At 39.9% G+C, this 25767-nt stretch overlaps 1 protein-coding gene across 6 annotated transcripts in view; it reads right to left on the bottom strand.

Moving 5' to 3' along the window:
• Positions 1–25767, bottom strand: part of LOC105466322 (tyrosylprotein sulfotransferase 1) — a 148323-nt gene that overhangs the window by 74300 nt on the left and 48256 nt on the right. The window contains exon 3 of one of the 6 annotated variants that reach the window (XR_978124.3): positions 18211–18430. The exons of the other annotated variants lie outside the window; for them this stretch is intronic. The gene's annotated coding sequence lies outside the window, so the exon portion shown is untranslated. The remainder of the gene's footprint in view (positions 1–18210; positions 18431–25767) is intronic. 6 annotated transcript variants of the gene reach the window in all.

The raw sequence follows: 25767 nt of genomic DNA, 5'->3' as shown, positions 1-25767 counted from the left end.
TTTCTATTGATTGGAATAGTTTCAGAAGGAATGGTACCAGCTCCTCCTTGTACCTCTGGTAGAATTCAGCTGTGAATCCATCTGGTCCTGGACTTTTTTTGGTTGGTAGGCTATTAATTATTGTCTCAATTTCAGAGCCTGCTATTGGTCTATTCAGGGATTCAACTTCTTCCTGGTTTAGTCTTGGAAGAGTGTAAGTGTCCAGGAAATTATCCATTTCTTCTAGATTTTCCAGTTTATTTGCGTAGAGGTGTTTATAGTATTCTCTGATGGTAGTCTGTATTTCTGCGGGGTCGGTGGTGATATCCCCTTTATCATTTTTTATTGCATCTATTTGATTCTTCTCTCTTTTCTTCTTTATTAGTCTTGCTAGCAGTCTGTCAATTTTGTTGATCTTTTCAAAAAACCAACTCCTGGATTCATTGATTTTTTGGAGGGTTTTTTGTGTCTCTATCTCCTTCAGTTCTGCTCTGATCTTAGTTATTTCTTGCCTTCTGCTAGCTTTTGAATGTGCTTGCTCTTGCTTCTCTAGTTCTTTTAATTGTGATGTTAGAGTGTCAATTTTAGATCTTTCCTGCTTTCTCTTGTGGGCATTTAGTGCTATAAATTTCCCTCTACACACTGCTTTAAATGTGTCCCAGAGATTCTGGTATGTTGTATCTTTGTTCTCATTGGTTTCAAAGAACATCTTTATTTCTGCCTTCATTTTGTTATGTACCCAGTAGTCATTCAGGAGCAGGTTGTTCAGTTTCCATGTAGTTGAGCGGTTTTGATTCAGTTTCTTAGTCCTGAGTTCTAGTTTGATTGCACTGTGGTCTGAGAGACAGTTTGTTATAATTTCTGTTCTTGTACATTTGCTGAGGAGTGCTTTACTTCCAATTATGTGGTCAATTTTGGAATAAGTGTGATGTGGTGCTGAGAAGAATGTATATTCTGTTGATTTGGGATAGAGAGTTCTATAGATGTCTATTAGGTCTGCTTGCTGCAGAGATGAGTTCAATTCCTGGATATCCTTGTTAACTTTCTGTCTCGTTGATCTGTCTAATGTTGACAGTGGAGTGTTGAAGTCTCCCATTATTATTGCATGGGAGTCTAAGTCTCTTTGTAAGTCTCTAAGGACTTGCTTTATGAATCTGGGTGCTCCTGTGTTGGGTGCATATATATTTAGGATAGTTATCTCTTCCTGTTGAATTGATCCCTTTACCATTATGTAATGGCCTTCTTTGTCTCTTTTGATCTTTGATGGTTTAAAGTCTGTTTTATCAGAGACTAGTATTGCAACCCCTGCTTTGTTTTGTTCTCTATTTGCTTGGTAAGTCTTCCTCCATCCCTTTATTTTGAGCCTATGTATGTCTCTGCATGTGAGATGGGTCTCCTGAATACAGCACACTGATGGGTCTTGACTCTTTATCCAGTTTGCCAGTCTGTGTCTTTTAATTGGAGCATTTAGTCCATTTACATTTAAGGTTAATATTGTTACGTGTGAACTTGATCCTGCCATTATGATATTAACTGGTTATTTTGATCGTTAGTTGATGCAGTTTCTTCCTAGCCTAAATGGTCTTTACATTTTGGCATGTTTTTGCAATGGCTGGTACCGGTTGTTCCTTTCCATGTTTAGTGCTTCCTTCAGGGTCTCTTGTAAGGCAGGCCTAGTGGTGACAAAATCTCTAAGCATTTGCTTATCTGTAAAGGATTTTATTTCTCCTTCACTTATGAAACTTAGTTTGGCTGGATATGAAATTCTGGGTTGAAAATTCTTTTCTTTAAGAATGTTGAATATTGGCCCCCACTCTCTTCTGGCTTGTAGAGTTTTTTGCCGAGAGATCTGCTGTTAGTCTGATGGGCTTCCCTTTGTGGGTAACCCGACCTTTCTCTCTGGCTGCCCTTAAGATTTTTTCCTTCATTTCAACTTTGGTGAATCTGGCAATTATGTGTCTTGGAGTTGCTCTTCTCGAGGAGTATCTTTGTGGCGTTCTCTGTATTTCCTGGATTTGAATGTTGGCCTGCCCTACTAGGTTGGGGAAGTTCTCCTGGATGATATCCTGAAGAGTGTTTTCCAACTTGGTTCCATTTTCCCCCTCACTTTCAGGCACCCCAATCAGACGTAGATTTGGTCTTTTTACATAATCCCATACTTCTTGCAGGCTTTGTTCATTTCTTTTTCTTCTTTTTTCTTTTGGTTTCTCTTCTCGCTTCATTTCACTCATTTGATCCTCAATCGCTGATACTCTTTCTTCCAGTTGATCGAGTCAGTTACTGAAGCTTGTGCATTTGTCACGTATTTCTTGTGTCATGGTTTTCATCTCTGTCATTTCGTTTATGACCTTCTCTGCATTAATTACTCTAGCTATCAATTCTTCCACTTTTTTTTCAAGATTTTTAGTTTCTTTGTGCTGGGTACGTGATTCCTCCTTTAGCTCTAAGAAGTTTGATGGACTGAAGCCTTCTTCTCTCATCTCGTCAAAGTCATTCTCCGTCCAGCTTTGATCCGTTGCTGGCAATGAGCTGCGCTCCTTTGCCGGGGGAGATGCGCTCTTATTTTTTGAATTTCCAGCTTTTCTGCCCTGCTTTTTCCCCATCTTTGTGGTTTTATCTGCCTCTGGTCTTTGATGATGGTGACGTACTGATGGGGTTTTGGTGTAGGTGTCCTTCCTGTTTGATAGTTTTCCTTCTAACAGTCAGGACCCTCAGCTGTAGGTCTGTTGGAGATTGCCTGAGGTCCACTCCAGACCCTGTTTGCCTGGGTATCAGCAGCAGAGGCTGCAGAAGATAGAATATTGCTGAACAGCGAGTGTACCTGTCTGATTCTTGCTTTGGAAGCTTCCTCTCAGGGGTGTACTCCACCCTGTGAGGTGTGGGGTGTCAGACTGCCCCTAGTGGGGGATGTCTCCCAGTTAGGCTACTCAGGGGTCAGGGACCCACTGAGCAGGCAGTCTATCCCTTCTCAGATCTCAACCTCCGTGTTGGGAGATCCACTGCTCTCTTAAAAGCTGTCAGACAGAGTCATTTGCATCTGCAGAAGTTTCTGCTGCTTTTGTTGTTGTTTAGGTGTGCCCTGTCCCCAGAGGTGGAGTCTACAGAGACAGGCAGGTTTCCTTGAGCTGCTGTGAGCTCCACCCAGTTCGAGCTTCCCAGCAGCTTTGTATACCTACTTAAGCCTCAGCAATGGTGGGCGCCCCTCCCCCAGCCTCGCTGCTGCCTTGCGGTTAGATCGCAGACTGCTGTGCCAGCAATGAGGGAGGCTCCGTGGGCGTGGGACCCTCCCGGCCAGGTGTAGGATATACTCTCCTGTTGTGCCCGTTTGCTTAAAGCGCAGTATTGGGGTGGGAGGTACCCGATTTTCCAGGTGTTGTGTGTCTCAGTTCCCCTGGCTAGGAAAAGGGATTCCCTTCCCCCTTGCGCTTCCCAGGTGAGGCGATGCCTCGCCCTGCTTCAGCTCTCACTGGTCAGGCTGCAGCAGCTGACCAGCACCAATTGTCCGGCACTCCCTAGTGAGATGAACCCAGTACCTCAGTTGAAAATGCAGAAATCACCGGTCTTCTGTGTCGCTGGCGCTGGGAGTTGGAGACTGGAGCTGTTCCTATTCGGCCATCTTGCTCCGCCCCCCAACAGTCACTTCTTAAATACCCACTATGTGCCAAGTCAAGTCTAAGGTTTGATATTAAGGATACAAAGATGACTGACTAGGCCATGGCCTGCCTCTCAAGATGCTCAGAATCCAGCAAGAGAGACAAAGGTACACATGACTAATACACAGCATCATAAATGAAGTGACAGAGGTTAGAGGCAATATGACAGAAGTAGGCCATTCTTTTCATGGGGTAACACATGACTAGGGCAAGTTACTAAGCAGCTAAGGCAAGGGTTAGCATCTATGAGTCACACATTAAATTAAATTGGTTCACATTGCCTGTTTTTGTCTGGCCTTCAAGCAAAAAATGGCTTTTACATTTTTAATGTTTTGTTTTAAATAAAAATAATCACATTTCATTACACATGAAAACCATGTGAAACTCGAATATCAATATCCGTAAGTAAAGTTTACTGGAACACAGCCACACTCATTCATGTATAGATTGTCTATGGCTGCTCTTGTACTACAACGGCAGAGTTGAGTAGCTGAGGAAGAGTCCATATGGCTTGCAAAACCTAAAATATTTACTATCTAACCCTTACAAAAAAACTTTGTCAACCCTGATGTAGGACTGTATCCTAAGGAAAATTAGACTTTCTGTGTGTGTGGTCTCAGGTGATGTCTTCCTGACAGAAGGACCACATCACTATTTACATTCATGAGAGAACCTGGTGTTTGTTTTTTTGTTTTGTTTTGTTTTGTTTTGTTTTTTTGAGATAGACTTTCGCTCTGTCGCCCAGGCTGGAGTGCAGTGGCGCAATCTCAGCACACTGTAACCTCTGCCTCCTGGGTTCAAGTGATTCTCCTGCCTCAGCCTCCCAAGTAGCTGGGATTACAGGTGCACGCCACCACACCCAGCTAATTCTTGTATTTTTAGTGTGGTTTCGCCATGTTGGCCAGGCTGGTCTTGAACTCCTGACCTCCGGTGATCTGTCCACCTCAGCTTCCCAAAGTGCTGGGACTACAGGCGTGAGCCACTGTGCCCAGTCACCTGGTATGTTGAGAGAATAGCAAGTAAGGAGAGCTAAGAATGTACTGAAGCTACTAAGTTGGGAGGATGGAAGGGAGAAAAGAAACAAGAGTTTACTCAGTGTTGCACTTATCTGGTTCAAGAAACACATTTGTTCAACCCAAAGGATAGATCTTTAAAATAAAATAGAAAATGAGAACAAGATACGATGCAGTCCCAATCTTCAAGGAGGTCACGGTCTGGTTGGGGAGCCACATAAACATTCCACATTGAAACTCTTACAGTTGTCTCTTAGTCCCACGTCAGCTCTCTGGGCTTGGCTTTTCCCTCTTTCCATGGGTTCTAGTTATTTAGTTTATGTTTTTCTAAGAGGCAGCAGAGTGTAGTGGAGAGAACGCAGACCTGGAAGTCAGGTCTGTATGATCCAGCTTTGTAATCTAAGAAAAACTCTGATCCTAAGAGACTGGGGATAATGACCACTAACCGACAGAGACACAGTTTCCAAAACATTTTCAAAGCAGGAGTTGACAACTATTGCTCCAATCTGGCCTGCTGCCTGCTATGTAAATAAAGTTTTACTAGAACATAACCATGGCCATTTGTTCCTGTACTGCCTATGGCTGCTTTTGCTCTATAACAGAAGAGCTCAGTGCTTACAACAGAGATCATATGGCCTGCAAAGCTAAAAATATCTGGCCCTTTACAGAAAAAGTTTGCCAACTTTTGTTCAAAAGGATACAGTGATTATAGAGAAATGGGCCTGGAACTGACAGCCTGATTTTCTTTTCTTGATAATAACCTGCAGAACTGCATGGAGCTCATTAAATCTCCCCTATTCCTTCAATCCTTCCAGAATTAACCAACACTTAGATCTAAAGCATACTAGCGTATGAACTAGATACCATTCTACCTACCTTTAGCTTACTGGGACCTCAAAACACAGTGCCTCACAGACTGGTACATTTCAACACACACAGCCCATGTACACTGAGACAAGATATCTGTGACTCTGCAAGTTCTCGCAGTCCCAAGTGCCCAGGCTTCCTTCCCTCTGTGGCAGTCACAGTGGCAGCAACTCCTCCTCAAGGAATGGGGTCTATGCCAAAGTCTTGAATGACTGAGGTGAATATAATCCTCCATGACATCCATTTTAAGCATGGATTTTCCACGAGACTCAGTTAAACACTACAGCCAGGCTGACTGCCAAACCACAGGTCTGAATTATGATACCCAGCAACTACTACAAGAAACCAAATCCTCCAGATTAAAGCATAGAGGATGGAACAGACATGCCAAAAGGAAAGAGTGAAAGTACATAATCCAAGTGGTTAGGTTTATTACAGTAAAGCATGTAATGAAATACCATTAAAAACCATGTTTTCAAAGACTTTCACTATTAGAAAATGCTCAGGTCACATCTTGTGAAAGAAGATTTTAAAATGTATATACAATAGAAATTCAATTTTGTGAAAATGTGTTCTACAGACCAATAATGAGTTCCTAAACTGAATTAGTACTAAAAAACCTACCCACCAGAAAAAGCCCTAAACCAGAGGGATTCATAACCAAATTCTATCAGATGTATAAAGAAGACCTCGTACCAAACCTACTGAAGCTGTTCCCAAAAACTCAGGAGAAGGGACTCCTTGCCAACTTATTCTATGAGGTCAGCATCATTCTGATACCAAAACCTAGTAGAGAAACAACAAAAAAAGAAAACTTCAGGCCAATATCCCTGATGAACGTAGATGCAAAAATCCTCAACAAAATACTAGGAAACAGAAACTAGAAGCACATCAAAAAGCTAATCCACCACAATCAAGTAGGCTTTATCCCTAGGATGCAAGGTTGGTTCAACATACGCAAACCAATAAATGTGATTCATCACATAAACAGAACTAAAGACAAAAACTACATGATCAGCTCAAAAGACACAGAAAATGTTTTCAATAAAATTCAGCATCCCTTCATGTTAAAAACCCTCAACAAACTAGGCATCGAAGGAACATACCTCAAAATAATAAGTGATACCTATGACAAACCCACAGCCAACATCCAGAACATGCTGAATGTTCTGGAGGGCCCACAGATGTGGAATAATGTATTTGTAAGAATTATATTAAACAATCTTTATTTGATAAATAGTACCTTACAATCCTAATGCTACCTATCAAATTTCAATAAGAGCAATTTCAGCATCAAGTAATGAACAGTAGCTAAATTAACAAGAGATCAACAAAAAGGGCTTTAAAGGGAGCAGCACTAGCTGATGTGCTGCTGGAAGCATACCATACTGGAAGTATTCCCACTGAGAACCAGAACAAGACAGGATGCCCTCTCTCACCATTCCTAGTCAACACAGTACTGAAAGTCTTAGATAGAGTAGTAAGAAAAATAACTAAATGCATCCAGGAAGAGTGGAAGCCAACTATCTTCCATATTTGCAAACGATATGACTTTATACCTAGAAAACCCCACAGTCTCTGCCCAAAAGCTCTAGATCTGATAAACAACTTCAGCAAAGTTTCAGGAGACAAAATCATTGTACAAAAATCAATAGGCCGGGCGCGGTGGCTCAAGCCTGTAATCCCAGCACTTTGGGAGGCCGAGACGGGCGGATCACGAGGTCAGGAGATCGAGACCATCCTGGCTGACACGGTGAAACCCCGTCTCTACTAAAAAATACAAAAAAAAAACTAGCCGGGCGAGGTGGCAGGCGCCTGTAGTCCCAGCTACTTGGGAGGCTGAGGCAGGAGAATGGCGTGAACCCGGGAGGCGGAGCTTGCAGTGAGCTGAGATCCGGCCACTGCACTCCAGCCTGGGCGACAGAGTGAGACTCCGTCTCAAAAAAAAAAAAAAAAAAAAAATCAATAGCATTTCCATACATCAACAATACCCAAGCTGAGAGCTAAATCAAGAACACAATCCCATTCACAATAGCCACAAAAACTTGAACCGTGTGTGACAGACCCATGACCTACAAGAAGATGGCCCAAGATCTGGTCCAGGAATTGGAGAAAGACACTTCCAATGTTTAGAGGAAGATCCTCTTCTATGAGAAAACAGCCCAAGAAGGCTGGATGACTGCCGTGTCCACTGTGTGAGTGCTCTAGGTGCTCTGGAAAGAAAACGACCACAATAAGCAGAAGCCAGGTGACTGTGAGGTCAAGTTCCAGCCTTTCCCAAGCTGTCCATTGGTGTCTGGATTTCCATCTGCAGCCCACAGGGGCTGAGAAGTGCCAAGGGGACTGTGGGCCACCAGGCCCCCAGGAGGGAGGCAGGTCACAATGTGAGGGCTTGCGTCCAGAGCACCTGCCAGTTTGATTCTGTTTTCCCTGTAGTAGAGTCCTGAATGCCCAGAGCCTTGGCAGCACATCAGCTAGTGCTGCTCCACTTAAAGCCCTTTTGATTGATCTCTTGTTAGTTTAGCTACTGTTCATTACTTGATGCTGAAATTGCTCTTACTGAAGCTTGGTAGATAGCATTAGGATTGTAAGGTACTATTTATCAAATAAAGATTGTTTAATATAATTCTTACAAATACATTATTTCCACATCTCTGGGCCCTCTAGAATTATATAGAATAAGTATTGTATTTTCATTTAGAGAAAAGGCCTCTCTTACCCCAACATCATTGTGTTTGATATTGATAGGAAGGTTTAAAACAAAGACCGTTTCTGATCTAAGAGCTGTTATTACAAAACAGTAAGAGTAAATTGGCCGGAATAAGCTTTAGTTTTAAAACAAAACGAAACAAAATAAGAAAAGAGCATGCTTATATATTGCTGGTGGGAATGTAAATTAGTTTAGCCACTGTGGAGAGCAGTTTGGAGATTTCTCAAAGAACTTGAACTACCATTAGACCCAGTAACCCCCTTACTGGGTATATACCCACAGGAATATAAATCGTTCTACTACAAAGACACAGGTAACTGTATGTTCATCGCAGCACTGTTCACAATAGCTAAGACATAGAATCAACCTAAATGCCCACACAACAGTGGACTGGATGATGAAAATGTGGTAGATATACAGTATGGAATACTACACAGCTATAAAAAAAAATGAAGTCGTGTCCTTTGCAGCAACATAGATGGAGTTGGAGGCCATTATTCTAAGCGAATTAATACAGGAACAGAAAACCAAATACTGCATGTTCTCACTTATAGGTGCTAGCTAAGCACTGAGTACACATAGACACAAAGGAGGGAACATCAGACGCTGGGGCCTACTTAAGGGTGGAGGGTGGGAGGAAGATGAGGATCGAAAAACTACCCACAGAGTACTATGCTTATTACCTGGGTGATGAAACAATCTGTATACCAAACCCCTGTAACAGACAATTTACCTCTAGCAAACCTTTGCATGTACTCCCTGAACCTAAAAGTTGGAAAGGAAAAAGCAATGTGTTCTATATGCATGTTATATGTATGTTTTAGAATCATATCAGAATGCTTACAATGAAGCATGATTTTTATTTTCTTATCTAACTTTTCCATATTTTCCAATGTTCTATGATAAACAATGTCTTTCTTTTTTTACCTCATGTTATCATGGGACTCACAGAATCACAAAGAGTATCTTCACTCAGAAGTCTAATAACTATCTCAAGCTCAACATAGTCCAAACTGAACTCTTAATGTCACCCCAAAGTGTACCCTAACCACAAGGCAGCCTCAGTCTCCTAATCTCAGTTAAAAGCAACTCCATTCTTATGGTTGCTCAGGACAAAACCAGAGTTATTTTTCAACTACCTTCTCTCATACTTCACATCAAATCCATCAGGAAATCTTATCAACTATACCTCAAAATATATGCAAATCTGGCCACTTCTCATTAACTCTACTGCTGCTCACCTAGTCCAAGTCAACATCTCTCACCTGGATTTCTGCAATTTTTTTTTTTTTTTTTGAGATAGAGTCTTGCTCTTGTTGCCCAGGCTGGAGTGTAGTGGTGCAATCTCAGCACACTGCAACCTCTACCTCATGGGCTCAAGCAATTCTCCGGCCTCAGCCTCTTGAGTAGCTGGGATTACAGGCGCCCAATACCACGCCCAGCTAATTTTTGTATTTTTAGTAGAGACAGGGTTTTGCCATGTTGGCCAGGCTGGTCTCGAACTCCTGACCTCAAGTGATCCACCCAGCCTATTTCTGCAACATTCTTCTAATAGGTCTCCCTGCTTCTTCCTCTACATCCCTGTGGTCTATTCTCAGTCTATCACTAGACAGAGTCTTTAAAACACCAGTCAGGTCATGTCACTTCATTGCTCAAAATCCTGCAATGACTCCCTAGTCACTCAGAGTCTAAGCACTGGAAATGAGAGGGAATCTGAGTAATCACAGAATAGTTTTTCCTATTTGAACAGATTTTCTGATTTGGATAGATTTAGGGGATAATTTGGTACGATCATCCAAATAGAAAAAACTATTGTGAATAGTTTTGGTCTCACCAAATCATTCCCTAAAAACATACAAAGCAATCCGGTAACAAAACTAAAACACCGTGGACAACAAAACTAGATGACAAAGTAGTTCACAAACTCCAAAATACAAGTTCGTGGAGACAACCAACAGTAACCACAATCCCCGCATGGAATGAATGTTAATTTGGTGGAAGAAAAAGAAGCAACGATGCTTCTGAAACCCAAGAATGAGAAACACCAAAGCAGCCATAAACCAAACTCTAAAAATCAGAGCAGACCTATTTGAGAACACCAGGTGAAATTGGGAAGGGTTTCATCAAACCAAAAAGTGACTATAAGGGCCACTGGTAGGTTCTGGCAGGGGCCAGAGAAAGATGGGAAACACGAACTTGAAACCAACCAGCCAAAACTACAGGACAGGACATCGCAATGAGAAACTTCTGGGAAGAGAATCAGAATTGGGCTATTACAATGGTGACAGAGACAAAGGAAAGAGAAGGCCCAGATACAAGCGAAGGAAGGGTATAGAGTCAGGAAGTCTCAGACAGCAAGCCACCATATTATTTAATGCTTTACCAGAACAAAACCGAAAAACAGGAGAGGGAGAGCTATGAAATTAATAAAGACAGCTTGAACTATTCCTCCTCCCAAAAGCTTGAGAAAACTGTTTTTCAGTAAAAATGAGTGACAAAAAAGTATTTGGTCAAATATCATAAAGAATTGTTAAAAGAAAACAGAGAAGAACAACATTCCTATAAACAAAAAAAGACATGCCACAAAACATTAAAATTGTAGTTTACTATTTTAAAACAAGCTAAAAGACATTGAGAAAATGATACATAAATCATATTAGAAATAAGGTGATAGAGCTCAGGAATTTAGAAATGAAAGGAAAAATCATTACAGAAATAAACTAAACTAGAAGGAAGACGAGTTAATAAATGCTAGAGAATCTTAAAACAAATTAAAAGTGAAATAGAATGCCTTCAAAGATTTAAAAGCTTTCCAATTTAAAATAATTGAAAATAGAAGAAATATTAGCTGGGCATGATGGCACGTGCCTATACTCCCAGGAGGCAGAGGTTGCAGTGAGCCAGTATCACACCACTGCACTCCAGCCTGGGAGACAGAGTGAGACTCTGCCTCAAAAAAATACATAGATATAGAAGAAATAAATTTAAAATTTAAAAAAACAATTCAAAAGAAAGTGAAAAATATTAACAGGCAAAAAAAGCCTAACATGTAAAATAAGAGTCTTTGAAGAAGAAAATCAAAGTTAGGGAACACAGCAAATACTAAAAACCAAAATTTAAGAAAATATTCTTTAAAAAAAGCTTTCTTAACCTATATATTGACAGAACACAAGGTGTATCTGAGAATATCTGCTTTATGATGACCAATAAAACATACTCTAGTAAAATTATTGTACTTTAAAAAAAATTTTGAGTAGCTAAGCAAAGTGTGCAAATTACCTACAGGAGAAGAAAATTAGATCAAACTTTTCAACATCAATACTTTAAAAAAAATTAGTTTTATAAACTGATAAAAACTGAATATATAACATGTTTTAAAATATGTATACATGGTGAAATGGCTCAATCAAGCTAATTAACATGTGCATTACCTCACATAATCACTTTTTTGTCATGAGAACATTTAAAATCTATTCTCTGGGCAATTTTCAAGTATAGAATACATTGTTATTAACTATAGTCACCACAGTATACATCTCTTGAACTTATTCTTCCTGTCTAAATGAAATTTTATATCCTTTAATCCAACATCTCTAATCCCCATTCCTTTAACCTCCAGGCCCTGGTAACCACCATTCTACTCTTGCTTCTATGAATTTGACTATTTTAGGTTCTACATAGAAATGAGATCCCAAGTATTTGTCTTTCCATGCCTGGCTTATTTCACTTACAATAATGTTCTACAGGTTTATTAATGATGTCGCAAATGACAAGATTTCCTCCTTTTAAAGGCTAAATAGTACTCCATTGGGTATATATGCCACATTTTCTTTATCCATTCATCTGTGAATGGACACTTGGATTGATATCTTGGCTATTGTGAACAGTGCTGTAATGAACATGTGAGTGCAGGTATCTCTTCCACATACTGATTTCAATTCCTTTGGATACATACCTGGTAGTGGGATTGCTGGATCATATGGTAGTTCTATTTTTAATTTTTTGAGGAACTTCCATGTTGTTTTCCATAACAGCTGTACCAAGTGACAGTATCACCAACAGTGTATAGGTCTCCCTTTTCTCCATATCTTTGGCAACACTTGTTACCTTTTTTGTAATAGCCATTCTAACATGTATGAGGTACACTGTAGTTTTAATTTGCATTTCTCTGATGATTAGCGATGCTGATCATTTTTTTCATATAACTGTTGGCCATTTGTATGTCTTCTTTTGATAAATGTCTGTTCAGGTTCTTTGCCTTTTTTTTTTTTGAGACGGAGTCTGGCTCTGTTGCCCAGGCTGGAGTGCAGTGGCCGGATCTCAGCTCACTGCAAGCTCCGCCTCCCGGGTTCACGCCATTCTCCTGCCTCAGCCTCCCGAGTAGCTGGGACTACAGGCGCCCACCACCTCGCCCGGCTAGTTTTTTGTATTTTTTTAGTAGAGATGGGGTTTCACCGTGTTAGCCAGGATGGTCTTGATCTTGTGACCTCGTGATCCGCCCATCTGGGCCTCCCAAAGTGCTGGGATTACAGGCTTGAGCCACCACGCCCAGCCCCATTTTTTAGATTATTTGTTTTCTTGCCGAATTGAGTTCCTTACATATTTTGGATATTAACTCTATATCAGATGTATGGTTTGCAAATATATCATCCTATTCTATAGGTTGTCTCTTCGCTCTGTTCATAGTTTTCTTTACTGTGCAGAGCTTTTTTGTTTGACATAATCCCGTATGACCATTTTTGTTTTTGTTGCCAATGCTTTTGAGGTCAAATCCAAAAATTCATTGCCCACACCAATGTCATAGAGCTTTTCCCTTATGTCTTCTTCTGGTAGTTTTACAGTTTCAGGTTTTACATTTAAACCTTTAATCCATTTTGAGGCCAGGTGCGGGTGGCTCATGCCTGTAATCTCAGCACTTTGGGAGGCCGAGGCAGGTGATTCTCTTAAGGTCAGGAGTTCAAAACCAGCCTGGCCAACATGGTGAAACCCCATCTCTACCAGAAAAAAAAAAAAAAAAGAAAACAACAACAATTAGTTGGGTGTGATGGCACATACCTGTAGTCCCAGTTACTCAGAAGGCTGAGGTGAGAGAATCGTTTGAACCCAGGAGGCGGAGGTTGCAGTGAGCCAAGATCACACCACTACACTCCAACCTGGGTGACAGAGTGAGACTCTGTCTCAAAAGAAAAAAATAATGTTTTTTCAAGATAAAACTTTGATCCATTTTGAGTTGGTGGTTGTATATGATGTGAGGTAAGAGTCTAACTTCATTCTTCTCATGTGGATATCCAGTTTTCCCAACATTATTTAAGAGACTGTCCTTTCCCTATTGTGTATTCTTGGCACTCTTAAGATCAACTGACCATAAATATGTGGCTTTATTTCTGGGGGCTCTCTATTCAGATCCATCGGTTTATACATCTTTTTTTATACCAGCACCATGCTATTCTGATTACTATAGCTTTAGAGTATATTTTGAAGTCAAATACTGTGATGTATCCAGCTTTGTTCTTTTCTATCAAGATTGCTTTGACTATTTGGGCCTTTTTGTAGTTCCATATAAATTTTAGAAGTGCTTTTTCTATTTCTGTGAAAATGTCACTGAAATTTTGATAGGGAATGTATTGAAATCTATAGATCTTTTTAGTAGTGTGGCCATTTTAACAATATTCCAATCCATGAATACAGGATATTTTTCCATTTATTAGTGTGTTTAATTTCTTTCATCAGTGTTTTATAGTTCTTAGTGTACAAGTCTTTCACCTCATTGATTAAATTTATTCATAAGCTTTTTCTTTTTTTTGTAGCTATTGTGAATGAGATTGTTTTCATGATTTCTTTTTTGGACAGTTCATTGTTAGTGTATAGAAACACTACTGATTTTTGAAGGCTGACTTTGTACTTGAAATTTTACTGAATTCATTAACTAGTTCTAACAATTTTTGGTGGAGTCTTTAGGACTTTCTATATGTAAGATCATGTCATCAGCAAATAGAGACCATTTAGTTTCTTCCTTTCTGACGTGGCTGCCTTTTATTTCTGTCTCTTGCTTAATTGCTCTGGCTAGGACTCCAGTACTGTGTTGAAGAGAAGTGGTGAGAGGGAGGCCAGGCACAGTGGCTCACACTTGTAATCCCAGCACTTTAGGAGGGCAAGGTGGACAGACTGCTTAAGCCTAGGAGTTTGAGACTAGCCTGGGCAACATGGCAAAACCCCAACTCTATAAAATACACAAAAATTAGCCAGGCATGGGGGTATGTACCTGTAGTCCCAGGTACTTGGGAGGCTGAGGTGGAAGAATTGCTTGAGGCTGGAGGAGGAGGCTGCAGTAAGCTGTGACTGCAGTACTGCCTTCCAACCTGAGCAACAGAGTGAAACCATGTCAAAAAAAAAAAAAAAAAAAAAGAATGGGGGTGAGAGTGGGCATCCTGTCCTGATCTTGCAGGAAAAGCTTTCAACTTTTCAATACTGAGGATGATGTCAGCTATGGGCTTATGATACAGTCTTTATTGTGTTGACATACCTTCCTTCTGTATTTAATTTGGTTGAGAGTTTTTATTATGAAAAGATGCTGAACTTTGTCAAATGCCTTTTCTGCATCTATTGAGATGATCATATGATTTTTGTCCTTCATTCTGTAAATGTGGTATATCACATTTATTAATTTGCATTATTTTGAACCACCTTTGTATCCCAAATATAAGTCCCACTTGATCATGGTGAACGATTCTTATAAATGTGCCAACGGATTTTGTTTCCTAATATTTTGTTGAGGATTTTTGCATCTATATTCATCAGAAATACTGGTTTATAATTTTTCTTTTCTTGTAGAATATCAATACTTTTTCCCTAGAAGAAACCGAACAATCTATTTAATATACATATGGAAGAAAAATAAGCCAAGAATCTTATATCCAGGAAAAATAACGTGTAAAAGTATAAAAGGCATGGAGCAGCTGTTATCAAAATTACAAACTCGGAGAATATTGTTCCCACAGACACTTTCTGAAGAATCTACTAGAGTGTATGCTGGCAAACTTTTTCTGTAAAAGACTAGATAGCAAATAGTTTAGGCTCTATAATCCAAAGAAGAATCTGTTGCATATTCTCTTTTTACAATTTTTACAACCCTTTAAAAATGTCCTAAAATGAAAAAAAAAAAAATCCTAACATGTAGGGATGAATGGCTAAAGAAATGATGATACATACACGATATGGATATGGATATATACGTATATATGGATTAATACATACACTCACACAATGAAATATTACGCAGTCTTTAAAAAGGAGACACTGCCATTTGTAACAACATAGATAAACCTAGAGGACATTATGCTAAGTGAAATAAGTTAGACACAGAAAGACAAATACTGTATGATCTCACTTATATAAAGAATCTAAAAAAGTAAAACACATCAAAGCAGAGTAGGATGGTGGTTACCAGGGGCAGAAATGGGAGGAAATGGGGAGATGTAAGTCAAAGGGTACCAACGTGCACTTATATAAAATAAACAGGCAAGGCACGGTGGCTCACACCTGTAATCCCAGCATTTTGGGAGGCTGAAGCAGGCGGATCATCTGAGGTCAGGAGTTTGAGACCAGCCTGGTCAACATGGTGAAACCCTGTCTCTATTAAAAATACAAAAATATTAGCCAAGCGTGGTGACACATGCCTGTAATCTCAGCTACTCAGGAGGCTGAAGCAGAAGAATCACGTGAACCCAGAAGGCAGAGGTGGCAGTGAGCTGAGGTTGTGCCACTGTACTCCAGCCTGGGTGACATGGCGAGACTCTATCTCAAAAATAAATAAATTACATACATACATACATACATACGTACATAAAATAAGTCTAGCGATCTAATGTACAACATAGAGACTATAGTAAATAATAGAATACAGTATAAAAATTTTTGCTAAGCTTTTAGATCCTCTTACACAAAAACAGGTAACTATGTCTAGTGACAAACATGTTAATTTCCTGACAGTAGTAGTCATTTCACTAAGTATATTTCTAGCAAGAGACCATGTTGTATACCTTAAATATACACAAATAAAATTTTTAAAATATAAATTTGTAAAAAACTATTCTTAGCTCACAGGTCTTACAAAAACAGGTAGCAGATCATAATTTGCCAACTCCTGTACTAGAACATGAGCTGCAGGCCGGGTGTGGTGGCTCACACCTGTAATCCCAGCACTTTGGGAGACCAAGGCGAGCAGATCACAAGGTCAGGAGATTGAGACCATCCTGGCCAACATGATGAAATCCTGTATCTACTAAAAATACAAAAAAATTAGCTGGGCATGGTGGTGTGAGCCTATAGTCCCAGCTACTCGGGAGGCTGAGGCAGGAGAATTGCTTGAACCCAGGAGGCAGAGGTTGCAGTGAGCTGAGATCGCACCACTGCATTCCAGCCTGGAGACAGAGCGAGACTTCGTCTCCAAAAAAGAAAAGAAAGAAAACTAGCTTCAGAGAAGCAAAATGATTAGCGGGGCACTGACAAAGAACTGGGATGATATTAAGTAAACAGCTATCCATGGAAATAAAAGTAGTTAAGAGTGACATGGTATGTAAGTGTACTCTGATGATGTAGATACTATTTTTTTTAAATATAGGAGAAGATGAGAGAGAGCATATGCAAATAATTATTTTCTTTAGCTCTTCTCATTAATCTTAATGTGGTGACTGTACAATGTTTGAGAAAGCAAATGAATAATCATATGATAGGATAATCCTATCATCCCCTGTGTCCTTCAGAACAATGATTCTCAGTGTGAAGAAAGGTAATACGGATTTAATCTAGAACCCTATAGTTCCACTTCTGTTGTTGTTTTGTTTTTTTGAGAGGGGTCTTGCTATGTTGCCCAGGCTGGCCTCAAATGCCTGGGCTCAAGTAATCCTCCCACCTCAGTCACCCAAGTAGTTGGGACTATGGGCGTGTGCAATTGCACCCAGCTAGTCCTGCTTTTTTTTTTTTTTTTTGAGACGGAGTCTCGCTCTATCGCCCAGGCTGGAGTGCAGTGGCGCGATCTCGGCTCACTGCAAGCTCCGCCTCCCGGGTTCACGCCATTCTCCTGCCTCAGCCTCCCGAGTAGCTGGGACTACAGGCACCCACAACCGCGCCCGGCTAATTTTTTGTATTTTTAGTAGAGACGGGGTTTCACCGTGGTCTCGATCTCCTGACCTTGTGATCCGCCCGCCTCAGCCTCCCAAAGTGCTGGGATTACAGGCGTGAGCCACCGCGCCCGGCCTTAGTCCTGCTTTTGAATAGAAAGTATCAGTATGAATTCATGAAGTATTTTATTGCACACACACACACACACACACACACACACACACCCCCTAGCTATGATCACTGAAAAAGGCTTATGAATACTGACTACCCCAGCAATGAACATCCCCCCTTCTGGTCAGATAACAGTCTTGAAAAAAATAATTTCCACTAAATGAAAGTAGGGCATCTTAAAGAAATGACTGATCACTGAGCTCAGCTGAGCGTGTACTATCTTGTCACACCAGATCTTGTCATACCAGATAGCAAGGAAGCTATCAGACACAACTGAGGTCACAGCAAGAGTACTCAGGAGCCAATGTGTAGAAGCATCTAGTGGCCAGAGAAGGAACAATTTGAACCCAATAAAAATGCTAATTGCAATAGATAGAAACATATAAAATTGGTCTCTTGGGAAGATGAAAACGAACTAAACCATTATCTTGAAAACTGGCCAAAAAAAAAAAGCAAAAGAATCAGGCATTTATTATGCTTTTCCCATATGAAAAGCTGTAACCCTAGGCAACCAAAAAATAGAGGCAAGGATGTGTCTCTTCATAAAATTGTTCCAACTAAGATACAGAAAAGAAATCAGAATTAGAATATCAACATTTTACAATATCCACCAAATTGATGAATCTAGGCACTGAGGATCAATGGCTGCTAAAACCACAAGAAAAATGACAACCACATATAATGTATATAGCCTTACCAAATAAGACCTTGAGTGTGATTAAGCCTCTGGACTCAGCGATCAATTTACATGAAGTACAGAATTCAGAAGAACATGTTGGATAATCAGCAGTTCAATTGCAAAATTGCACAATTTTCCAATCAGCAAAATTCATATTGTGAATAACTTTACAGGCTAAATAGCTTGGGTTCTTCAAAAAATAGTGTATGGTAGAGAAAGGAATGGATCATTTGGAAATCTGTCAATTAAAAGAAAGAGAAGACTTGTCAAATTATCTTTAATGAGTAAGAATAAGCTACAATGTCTAAATGCACATTTGGGTAACAAAAGTATAAAGAAGCAGAATAAGTGCTTTCTAAAGGTGTCTCAGAATAGTGGATAATTTGGGAGGAAAGGAGAGGACTTAGTTTGGGATAGGGTACGTGAAAAAGCTTCTGGATTGACTGATATGGTTCTATTTCTAACATGGGTGACAGTTATAAGAGTGTTTGCCTTATAAAAATTCATTAAGGTAATTTTTAAAATAGTCCTTACGGTGGTCTACAAGGTCCTACATAACATAACCTGACCTTCACACACTCCCTCCTTCACTCTATTCCAGTCCTATTGACATCTTTGTAGGTCCTTGACTAGGCCAGGTGTGGTCGGTCTCTTGATATCTACTTTACTGTGACTCTTCTCTCTCCCTGGAGCACTCTTTCCTGTATATCTACTTCGCTAACTCCCTCACCTCCTTTGAGACTTTGCTCAGATATCACCTTCTCAATGAGACGACTAACTTCATGTTATAATCTGACCTTCAAAATCCCTGGTCCCCTTTATTTTCCTCTGTTTTTCCTTTTTTTCCATTAAAACCTTCTAATATGCTATATGTTTTTATTATGTTTTTTTGTCTCCCCCCTGTCCCTCACCATGAGACTGTAGGATACACGATGGCTGGAATTTTTGCCTGGTTTGTTCACTTGCTCTCCTACAGTTCTCTACTCAAATATCACCTTACCAATGAGTCCTTCCCTGACAATTCCTACATCCCAGCTCTTGGCAACCACCTATTCCCTGCTTTATTTCTTATTTCATAGCACTTATTACCATCTGACAATCTAAACATTTAACTCATTCTTTTTTTAAAAATGAGATGGCTCTAAATGTTTTGTCTGTTAACTGCTGGAACATTATTGGCCATATAATGGATGCTCAGTAAAAACATGTTGAGTCTTTATTATATCTAGGTAGTTTTTTTCCTGTTCCTTCTTAAGAGCTTTTATTATGAATCACAACTGAATTGTACCCAGAGCCTTTTCGGCACTGAATGATATGATCATATGGTTTTCTCCTTTAATTTATTGATGCAGTACATTCTGTTGACAGATTTTTCTAGTAGCAAACTATTCTTTTGTTGCTGAAACAAAAACTATTTGGTCATAATAGCTGATCAATCTTTGCTACACTGCTGAATTCTATTTACTGGTATTTTATGTATGGTTTTAGCATCTGTATGCATAAGAAAACTAATCTAAAGTTTTCTTTTATGTAATTTCTACTGGGTTCTGTCATTAAATCATAGCTTTGAAAAATGAATGGGGATGGGCCGGGCGCGGTGGCTCAAGCCTGTAATCCCAGCACTTTGGGAGGCCGAGGCGGGTGGATCACGAGGTCAGGAGATCGAGACTATCCTGGCTAACATGGTGAAACCCCGTCTCTACTAAAAATACAAAAAACTAGCCGGGCGTGGTGGCGGGCGCCTGTAGTCTCAGCTACTTGGGAGGCTGAGGCGGGAGAATGGCGTGAACCCGGGAGGCGGAACTTGCAGTGAGCCGAGATCACGCCACTGCACTCCAGCCTGGGAGACACAGCGAGACTCCGTCTCAAAAAAAAAAAAAAGAAAAAAAGAAAAATGAATGGGAAGTTTTCCATCTTTTCCTATGAACTAAAATAGCTTAAATAGCATTGGACTCATCTGTTCTCTACTGCTTAGAAATAATTCAGTTGTGTATTGTCTCTTCCTTTTAAAATGATATCTCTTAATTGTCTTTTAATCTCTTTGATGCTAATCAACCTACTTAAGCTCTCCATCTATCTTGAAAAATCAGCCATTGTTTCTAGACTTTCAAATGTACTACAAATGTACTTTCATGTATTCTCATGTCATTTTTTAAAAATGTGTCTTTTATAGGCTGGGCACTGTGGCTCACGCTCTGTAATCTCAGCACTTTAGGAGGCCAAGGCAGGCGGATCACCTGAGGTAAGGAGTTCAGCATGGCCAACATGGTGAAATCCCATCTCTACTGAAAATATAAAAATTAGCTGGGCATGGTGGCGCACGCCTGTAATCCCAGCTACTCAGGAGGCTGAGGCAGGAGAATCGCTTGAACCTGAGAAGCAGAGGTTGCGGTGAGCCGAGATCACACCACTGCATTCCAGCCTGGGCAACAGAGTGAGACTCTGTCTCAAAAAAAAAAAAAAAAATCATTTATAGTTGTGATTGTTTCTCTTTCCTCATCCTTTATAATATATATTCACTTTTATTTTCATCAGCATTGCAAAGGGTTTACATTTTTACTCACCATCCCAAAGAATTGATTTTGGTTTTTATTTATCCTATTCTATTTTTCTCTATTTTATTAATTTCAGCTTTGATCTGTATTGACTTTAGGACCCAATACTCTGACTCCTTTCTGTAAGAAATCATTTCACTGTCTTAAATTCCCATATGTTTGGATCTATTTCTTATTCTGTTCTTTGCCACTGAGTAAGACACATCAACCTTGAGTCATACAAGTAGATTTCATTATTAAAGTGCTGAGGAAGGTCTCATTATAAAATAAAATACGGGTATCAACAGCAGCACTAAACTGGAGGTTCCATAAGGCATGTACAGTTGAAGGCTAAACTATGGCATAGTTTAAAAAGTAGCACCTTGGCTGGGTGTGGTGGCTAACCCCTGTAATTCCAGCACTTTGAGAGGCTGAGGTGGGTGGATCACTCGAGGTCAGGAGTTCAAGACCAGCCTGGCCAACATGGCAAACCCTCATCTCTACTAAAAATATAAAAATTAGCTGGGCATGGTGGCACATGCCTGTAATCCCAGCTATTTGGGAGGCTGAGGCAGAAGAATTGCTTGAGCCTGAGAGGAGGAGGTTGCAGTGAGCCGAGACTGTACCACTGCACTCCAGCTTGGGTGATAGAGGGAAACTCTGTCTCAAAAAGAAAAAAAAAGAAAGAAAAAGAAGCCACCTAATCTAACCTCATGCTACATGTATAATATGTGTATGCATTTCTGCCACACCCCCTCCCCCAATATATGTTCCATAAGGGCAGGAATTTTTGTTTTGTCTGCTACTGTATCTTATGTGCCCAGGATGATTCTAGGTACATAATGGGAGCTCAACAAATATTTGTTGAATAAACGAATAACTGCAGAAAGCTGTTTCTAATTTTTCAGATAAAATCAGGATTTCTAGCTTCAGATTAACAGTTAGCATAAGGTCAAAAAATCTCTCTCCTCCACTGTTTACCCTTTCTCTCCCCTGTGTCTCGGTCGTATCTCAGTACTTATTCAGCAGTTTGGGGATGAAAGCAGTTCTGTTGGGGATGAAAGCAGTTCTGTTGTGGTTTTGTCTCTGGTTGTTTTATTTTCTCTATGTAGCAACATTTTGGTGTTTGGCCAGTCCTGCATTCTTTGCAAGAACAAATCTGATTTCTTTTTTATGGCCTACAAATGGTTGCAAAAACACTGACATTTCATTTCTCAAAAGTCCCTTTACTGACTCATCCCCTTATTGACTCTGGTCCTCCAGCATGAAATAACAGAACCAATTTAGTTAATTCTTGCTAATAATTACCCTAAGCACATTCTGGACTTCAAGAATAACATACATGACCAAATATTTAAACACTGGCTAAAATGCAATAGGGTAATTAACAGACTAATCAGTAGACCTGTTTTTATGTTTATGTCTCAAAGGAGAATTGTTTAACATGTTTATATCTTAATTAATGCTTTTAACAGTTACAAAAATGAAACTATGATTGAATTTCCTTCTAGAATGATTGAACTTGATAATACTATACATCCTTGATTTGAATAACATTGACAGAGCAATCAAGATTTTTTTTTAAGATCCTAAAAATTATCTTTCATAATACGGTGTATATACAGATCTTAACAGCAACACTGTCTGAAGTATATAACTCAAAATTTTATGTATACAGCCATGTAACCACCACCCAGATAGGACAGTGATCATTTCTAGCCCCTCAACAGTCTCTTTTGTGTTGCCTCCCAGTCAGTACCCCAGAATAATCACTTTTCTACTATCACAACAGATTGGTTTTAGCTACTTTTGAACTTCATATAAATGGAAACCTACAGTATATACTTGTTTGCATCTGGCTGTGTACACTTAGTATAATATTTCTGAGATTCAATCATGTTGCATGTATCACTAGTTTGCTTCTTTTTACTGCTGAGTAATATCTAATTGCATGAATATAACGTATTTTATTTATACCTCCCCCGGTTGATAGGTACTTGGATCCATTTCTAGCTTTCAGCTATTACTATAAATCGTGCTGCTATAAATATCCTTGTGTAGGTCTTCTAGTGTAATTTTTAAAGTGTATAACCTCTTTATGTTGGAAATATATGTAGGAGTGGATTTGTAGGGTCATAAGCTAAGCATGTTTTGCTAAGTAGCCAGAATATATAGTTTCCCCAAATGGTTATACCAGTTTAACTCCTACCAACATTATCCTTGCCATTAGTCTGTAAAGTCCATTCATTTAAAATTAACCATTCTGGTGAATACGGAGAGGTATCTCACTGTGGTTTTAAACTGTATTCCCTATGGACTAATAATACTAAGTCTACTTTTTTTTGTAGTAGTAGTAGAAGAATTAGACTGGTGAAAAGATCACACCTTGCTAATTTACTCAAAAATTATATACTGAAATATGGGAAGTGTGCAGGGCTCCTGAAAGTGAAGAGGAGAAAAAAATATGGTTTCATCCTTCCTGTCCTCTGGTAATTGATTACTGGACGGCCTCCTTTTTCTGGGGACCAGCTTGGGCCAGTGCTAAGTTAACCTATATAGTTAACTTGATCCATGTTCTTTATTGTTTCAGGCAGATTTGAGTTACCATCTAGCACATTTTTATTTCGGCTGGAAGAATTCCCCTTAGCATTCGTTGTAGGCAGGTCTGCTAGCTACAATTCTCACAGTTTTGGTTTATGAGGAATATCTTATTTCTCCCTCATTTCTGAAGGGGAGTTTTGCCAGATATGGAAAGTTTTCGTTGAGCTTTTTCCTTTCAGGGATGTGAATATGTCATCCTACTGCCTTCTGGGCTCCATAGTTTCTAGTGAGAAGTCTGCATTCATCTTACTGAGGTTTCCCTGTATGTGATGAGCTGCTTTTCTCTTGCTGCTTTAAAGATTCTCTCTTTGGTTTTCAACAGTTTGCTTATGAGGTGTCTAGCTGTGAATCTCTGGTTTTATCCTGCTTGGAGTTTACTGAGCTTCTTGCATGCATAAATGCATCAATCAAATTTAGGGTTTTAGCCACTATTTCACTTCCCTTTCCTTTTTTTTTTTGAGACAGGGTCTCACTCTGTCATCCAGGCTGGAGTGCAGTAATGCAATCACAGCTCACTGCAGCCATGACCTCCTGGGCTCAAGTGATCCTCCAACCTCAGCCTCCTGAGTAGCTAGGACTACAGGCATATGTCACCACGCATGGTTAATTTTTGTATTTTTTGTAGAGACAGGGTTTCACCCTGTTGCCCAGGCTGGTCTCAAACTCCTGGGCTCAAGAGATCTGCCTCTTTTGGTCTCCCAGAGTTCTGGGATTACAGGCATGAGCTACTGCACCCAGCCCATTATTTCTTCAAATATTTTTCTGTCCCACCATCTCTCCTCTCCTTCTGAGATTCCCGTCATGTGTATGTTGGTACACTTGATGGTATCCCACAGGTCTCGTTAGGCTCTATTTATAGTTCCTAATTACTCTTTTTTCTTTTCTGTTCTTCAAATTAGATAAAGTCAATAGAACTACCTTCAAATTTCTTTCTTCTTCCTGTTCTAATCTCCTGATGGGCCCTAGAAGCAAATTTTTCATTTCAGTTACCATGCTTATCTACCTGGTTTGGTTCATAATTTCTATCTTTTTATTGATGTTCTCAATTGGCAAGACACCGTTCTCAAACTTTCAGTTAGGTTTTTGTATTTTTTTGTTTTTTTTTAAGATAAGGTTTTCTTTAGCTCTTGATGAATCATTTTAAATAGCTGATATAAAGTGTTTGTCTAGAAATTCCAATGCCTGGGTTTCCTCAGGGACAATTTCTATTCATGGCTTTTTATCTTGTTGTGTTCCATATCTTACACTTTTTTGTTAATCACTAGACATTTTAAATCTTATAATGTGGCACCTCTGGGAATCAGATTCTCTCCCTTCTCCAGAATTTTTTTTTTTTTTTTTTTTTTTTTTTTTTTTTTGAGACGGAGTCTCGCTCTGCCGCCCAGGCTGGAGTGCAGTGGCCGGATCTCAGCTCACTGCAAGCTCCGCCTCCCGGTTCACGCCATTCTCCTGCCTCAGCCTCCCGAGTAGTTGGGACTACAGGCGCCCGCCACCTCGCCCGGCTAGTTTTTTGTATTTTTTAGTAGAGACGGGGTTTCACCGTGTTAGCCAGGATGGTCTCGATCTCCTGACTTCGTGATCCGCCCGTCTCGGCCTCCCAAAGTGCTGGGATTACAGGCTTGAGCCACCGCGCCCGGCCCAGAATTTTTTATTGCTGCTTATTGTTGTAGTTGTGTTTCAAGACTTATCAAAACTAATTCTGTAAAATCTGTATTCCTTGTTATGTGCAGTCACTGGAGTCTCTGTTCTGTTAGCTCAACGGCCAGCTAACAACTGGACAGACTGCCTTAAATGCTTGGAACCAAAAAATCTCCCCATCTCTGCAGAAGGGCTCTGCGTAGGTTTGGGATACACCTTCACTACTTAGCTAGGTAGCTTCTAACTCTGCCTTAGTCTTCACTTCCTGCTTTCACAGAGTCTCACAATCAGCGAGAGGTAGAAGTCTTCCCTGGGCATGCATACAGTCCTTGCCAAGCACGTGGCCTTCTACATTCTTGGGAATATGTGAAGCTTTTCAAAGCCCTCATAGACATCTCATTCCCAATCTCTGCTCCTAAGCTCTTTAATTTGTCTACTGTTTGCCCCCATTGTTATCTATTGATTCAGGAAGCAATGACTAAATTATTTGTCTATAAATGTTTCTTGATAACTACTGTCCTCCCCACTCTCAGAAGTAGGCCAGTTCTGAGTCAGGAGAAATAAAGACAAGGTTTTTAAGTCATTCTTCCAGTGATCCACCAAAGAAGGCAAAACAAATAATTACAATGAGGTCTGTTCTGCTCCCTCCAGTACAGGAACACAGGCTGTTATTTTAGCCCCAGCTGACACATGGAACAGGGAATGGGGCTTGGGTAAGCTCATTATTCTTACTAAGATTCAGCCATTTTTTGTGAATAAGCACTCTTCACATTTTTTTTTTCAAGTCTTTGGTTACTTTCTA

Source organism: Macaca nemestrina, chromosome 4 (assembly GCF_043159975.1).
Source record: "Macaca nemestrina isolate mMacNem1 chromosome 4, mMacNem.hap1, whole genome shotgun sequence".
Taxonomy (NCBI): Eukaryota; Metazoa; Chordata; class Mammalia; order Primates; family Cercopithecidae; genus Macaca; species Macaca nemestrina.
This window is presented reverse-complemented; position numbering and strand designations above follow the sequence as displayed.